Here is a 6,000-nt window from a genome sequence, read left to right as displayed (position 1 = left end):
GGGAATCCCACTTTCGACAGTCAACAGAAGCATCGTGCAGTTCAGGAAACACGGCAAGGAAACAACTGAGCAGCATCTGGGTCGTCCTGGTCCATCGGAGAGGACACAAAGGGCTGTCAAGAGGAGAATCGAAATGGATCCCAGATTAACGACTGCAGAAGTGGCCAAAGTTGGTGGGATGAGCCCAAAATCTGTTCAACGGATTCTCCACAGATTGGGTTATCGTTGCAGAGCAGCTAGATGGAAGCTCTTATTAAGACCTGCCAACATAGTCAGACGAAAGAAGTGGGCAATGATATGATGACGAAGCCTCTGGACTTTTGAAAGACCGTAAGATTCGCTCAATTTTCAGACAGTGGAGGGATATTGGTCTGGAGAATGCCTCACCAAGAGTTTTGGCTAAACAGATTGCAGCCAACTGTGAAGCATGGTGGGAGATCGAGCTTAGTGGAGGAAGGACTCTTGCCACTTTATTCCTCGGGTTTCGTGGACAAGAACACAACGTTGTTCTAGGAAGATGGAGCACCGTGTCAAACTGCTAGAAACACCCAAAAGTGGCAGGAAGAAAATGGTATTCAGAAGTTGCCCTGGCCGAACCAATCTCCTGACATGAACCCCATCGAAAACCTCTGGGCCATACTTGACTGGCAAGTCAAGAAACTTCCAAAAAAACCAACTTTGAAGAGTGATCTACTCCAAGTTTTGAAGCAATAGTGGGCAAAAATCCCACAATCTAAAATTGACGAGATGATTCTCACGATGACCCCAAAGGATCAACAAACTCCACGAAGTGAAAGGGAGATCTACCAGATATTAGGTTAAATTATAAATATATCAATTCATGTGAATATGACTGAAAAATTTCATTTTTTCTGAAAAGGTGGTGTCTTTTTACTTGTGACCACGCTGTGTGTATATATATATATATATATATATTCTTATTTTCTTTGAAAATCTAACTTATTTACATAATATCAGGTTTTTTAGCTTTCTCAGTTTGGAGTAGCTTGTATAGATTATACAAATAAAGTCCTATTTGAAAGTTTCATGATAGCAATCTCAGACGGCAATAAAATGTTGAAACTTTGCAGGGGTGAAACTTGGAGCTTCACTGAAATAATCATGTCGAAAAGAAATTTATTGTAAGTACAATCCTAAAAATAAATAAATAAAGCTTCCTTAAATGTCATCACATGTATGGTGGTTGTAAAATATTATAATATCATTATTTATTTATTATATGTAGCCATTAATACACATCTTTTTTGTTTTGGCAGTTACAAATCTTCACTTTCAAGCTTGTCAACGGGTGAAATCATTGTGTTTTGATACTCTACTTAAAACTAATCAAAGCACAAAACATAAATCAAATCACAGGTACGCATTATGTCTCAGATTGGGGCAGAAGTGCCATATCACTAGCATCGAGAGGAATGGATCTCAAAAAAACATAACTTTTCCAAAATCACGAACTGGAATTATCTGTTCGCTATGGTAATGGTGGTTTTGGAATACGACTGTTGCTCCATATCCTTGTTTGATAATGACATCTTATAGTATATTGTAGAAAAGTGTCCTCTGTTGGTAAAAATCTGACTGACACTGAAAAAACCACCGTTTATTAAGTATCTGGCACTTCTGTACATTTGACTGTAGGCTTTCAACACAGAAAGAAATCATATATTTTCTTGTTCAAGCCAGTGATTCTTAATGGATTTTAGAAATTCTAAATATTACAAAATTTGGAGATTTCTTCTATTGTCTTCTATTAGACCAGAAGGTGCTGTGCACTTTCTACTCTTAACGAGAGAGATGAATGTATAGATAAATATAAATTTTACTCTATTCTTCTATGTGACCAGCACGCATTTATTTCCTGGTTAGTATAAGTTCACAGCTATAGTAATACAAGAGCAGACCAGTACATCTTTATCACCAAAAATGAGCTACAGTTCGTGAATGTGATTCAATGAGATAACAAAAACATGTTCTACAATGCATATATAATCTTTCTCTTGGTCAGGATACATTACTGGTACCTCAATGACTTAAATAGGTCCTGTCAACTTTACAATACCCACATTCCTGCAAAAGTGGTAGATTTTTCATCAGTGACGTTCATTTATTTCTACCAATTACTGAAAAACTCTACTGATACGATTTTATGTTTTATGAAATGGACAGAGGTCTCTGATATTTTAGATCAATTCAACATCGTGAGATGATGCATTACTTCCATGGGTGTTTGGAGTTTGCTCTTCACCTTTAATAGAATGGATTGTCATGCTAGCAGAGAAAAACGTTCTAAATATGTTTTGAGAATAACTTTCCCCATGTTATTAAAAGTCTTGAATTGCCTGTCATCCAGGGATCTAAGCATCGCTATTGTGTGAGAAGCTGGTTCACTAACTGTCGGTTTTGGAACTGAAAGATAATTTCTAAAGAGGGCTCTGACTGCTTAGTAGAATAACATTTTGTCATTTTGGTACTGCCAAACCCTTATTAAATATTGAGGACAGAATAAAAGCAAACTCATGCTTTAGCGCATTTTTTATTCAACTTATTGGTTTTTGGATATAGCAATAGATCGTGTTTTGTTTTTGGAACTCTTTGCAAAAATTATGACTTTGGAAAGTAGAACTGGTTTCCAGAATTCACAACCCAAATATTTTCCACCAAACGATTTGCCTTTTTAAACACAACAAATAAAAATTTTCTCAATTTCTGAATTTACATAAAAAACAATCTCGACATTGAATGCATTTTTGCCATTGTTCAACTACGACATCAACAGTCTTTGTAATGTCCTTTTTAAACTTGGACTTGATCATTTTTCTGCTTATCAAAATAACATTTATAGTTGTGCAAAGTTCGGAATGCTGTTGACAATTCACCAGCAGTATGTCTCGTGTAGTCACCAAACTGCAGATCTTTTGCAAAGAGTGAATCCAGTTACACCCCTTGGGTTTTGTACTCCCGATTTATTGTTTCTTTCCAAAGCCTATACAATTGAAACTTAGTTATATTATCTGTCCATCGATCTCTTATTAACAAAGACACTAGCAGGTAAATGATTGTATACATCAGGATGTTGGTAAATATTTCAAAAAAATGTCTTCCGGCAGCTTGCAGCCAGAAAGTTGTCTCACAGACTATATTCATGTGTACATCAAAATCAGCATTTTATTTCGTTCTGCAGAGAGAAGGTGAAAAAAAAAGACACCTGCTACTTCCATAAGGATGTTAAGGAATGTACTCTGTGTTTTTTACTTTTCATTCAATAATGTAGATAACAAATTTTTGATTCAGTGGGACGTCAGATCAATAGATATCTTATGGACATCACATTTTATAGTTATATATATTAAATAGGAGAGTAGTATTGTTTGTCAAGGAAAGTAGTTCATTCCTTATATTTGCCCAATCCCAGTTAAAACTGAGTAACGATCTCGCATTGCCTCAAAAATAAGTGTCAAATATCTTATTCCCCTAAACAGTTATTTATCAGTGATTATCAGATGAGCAATGGCACCAGCATAAAGCTTAGAGTCAGTGAATTCCACGATCATCATACAATTTTTCAATGATTGCACTAAATACATGAGTATATGCACACCACATTAACCAGATGGCTATTTTTCGTACAAGGTACTCTGATGGGACTCATCACTTCCTTTGCTTTAAAATGTATGAACACGGCTACAGAAACCAGAATATTATATTGGCCAGTTAGGTTTGTTTGTTACGGATTTCGCGCAAAGCTACACGAGGGCTATCTGCGCTAGCCGTCCCTAATTTAGCAGTGTAAGTCTAGAGGGAAGGCAGCTAGTCATCACCACCCACCGCCAGCTCTTGGGCTACTCTTTTACCAACGAATAGTGGGATTGACCGTCACATTATAACGCCCCCACAGCTGAAAGGGCGAGCATGTTTGGTGTGACAGGGATTCGAACCCGCGACACACACATTGCGAGTCGAGAGCCCTAACCACCTGGCCATGCCGGGCCGGCCAGTTAGGATGCCAGAGTAATCAGGTCTTTGTAAATTATGGACGTATTAGTTGAATTAGCATTTGTGGCCGATAAGTGTCTTATCACAGCCAGTAGAACGTCCACAGTACTAAGTGAAGCGCTATAAGCATTAAAACCTGAAAACGTTTCCTTTTCTATGAATCTCAATATTCGCCATATAAGTTTATGAAACATTAACAATTGGTAGAATTTTGAATTTTCAGCTGATTAAATAGTGCTTCTCCCGTGACAAGTACTGGTAGAGGTCACTCCGTGGGCTTCTTACAGAATTACAATGTTTCTTCTATTTCAGCTACTTTTTTCAGATATTTATTTCGTGGGTGCACCTGAAATATTTCGTGTTTTTTTTTAAAAGCAATGGAACTCTGGTACACAAATCTCAACATAATATGAATTATGCATTTACCATTCAAAATATCTTCGTTTTAGTAAAACAGTTATTGCTTGCAGTATCAATCAGGTGTTTCCCAATCAAATATTTCAATGAGTATAGAAAAAAAACAAGATAGAGAAGTACTATGTATCAAAAGTATTTTTGCTTTTGTCACGTATTAGAATTTTAAATAGCCTGAAATTGAGTTAACCGATAAATTTAAATTTAGTAGTTAAATTGTACTTTGGATTTAGTATTTAAATATATTCCGATATATCTCCAATTTATGATATTTGCCAACACGATTGATACACACAGTTTTCTTTTTTAACAACAAATGTGTTTTAATATACAAACAGCAATAAAATTTACAAAAAAAAACAGTTATTACACACAATTATTTATAAACAAACGTTTTACAAACTTACAAGCAATATAAAGTCTTCTTTCTGGTCTGGAACTTCCTTGATATCTTATCGAGGATTCACGATGAGCTAGTTACTTACGAGTTGATGTAGGTACGATTCGCTTAACGAGGAGCTAGCTAGCTTTGTCCTTCGTTATTTATCGGCCACACACGCTGAGCTCTGCACAATGACATTATATAATGTTTTTGTAAAATTACTAATGTCCAATGAGAATTCACTAAAGCTGCATGATTTGTAGTGTTTGAAATTTATAAATGTTCCTGGTCGAATTTTTGAAGTTTCCCGATTGATAAGCGTTATAATAATCACAGTTATAGTTTCCAAAGTTAACGCACACTGGTTATAGCGAATTAATAATAGATACTTTCTTGGCGCGTCGCGTTGGTTATATTTATAGGCGTGTGGAGGTTTTCTAGAAAATTCAGATTATGTAACAATACAAATTTAAGCGTTTACGTACATACATATATTATTGATTGTTACTCTCGAGAATCTTCTACAACTTTGCAGAATAGTTTCGGGAGTTTCGCAATACATATTTATCAGTATAAGCTACGTATGTTTCTAAATATGAATTTAATCTAAACAAACGTCGATATTAAAATAAATATATAATAATAAATTCGTCACACTTTTATAATTATCTAATAATTAATTGACTGATATGCGATTTTTCTTTACTGTTAGCCTACCAAAATCTTAAAAAAGGATTAAATTTTCTTCTAAACTGAAATTTGTAAAGAGGGAGAAAATATACATAATAATAAAGAAAAATTAGATCACTAAAATTATTGGTTTGTGTTTTCCGATCTGCTTAATTTGAAAAGTTGTTATTAATATCAGTATTTTATACTATAGCTCGACTGTACACATAATGTTATATATACTTTTACTTTAAATTATATCAATTACTCCCATGCCGTATAAGCATTTCAATAGCATATGAATTTGAATGTAAATAAAAAAGATAAAGTTAATACAAAATATTTGAGGTAAAACAAATTTCATTTTATTTCTTTATTTGTGGCACATCCCTCAATTTATAATAAATTATTTGAGATTAAATGTGTAAAACATTTTTTGGTCTTTTTTTATTTCAGTTTAAGAACTTACTTCTAAACTTATTCCCAAATGTCTGAAGCATTCTGCTCTTTTAAAAATTCCTGAA

At 34.5% G+C, this 6,000-nt stretch overlaps 1 protein-coding gene across 2 annotated transcripts in view; it reads left to right on the top strand.

Annotated features, from left to right (window-relative positions):
* Positions 1 to 6,000, top strand: part of LOC106459827 (cyclic nucleotide-gated cation channel alpha-3-like) — a 165,094-nt gene that overhangs the window by 136,676 nt on the left and 22,418 nt on the right. The window lies entirely within an intron of this gene.

Source organism: Limulus polyphemus, unplaced genomic scaffold (assembly GCF_000517525.1).
Source record: "Limulus polyphemus unplaced genomic scaffold, Limulus_polyphemus-2.1.2 Scaffold665, whole genome shotgun sequence".
Taxonomy (NCBI): domain Eukaryota; kingdom Metazoa; phylum Arthropoda; class Merostomata; order Xiphosura; family Limulidae; genus Limulus; species Limulus polyphemus.
Note: the sequence above shows the minus strand (reverse complement) of the source record. Positions and strands in the feature narration are given on the sequence as shown.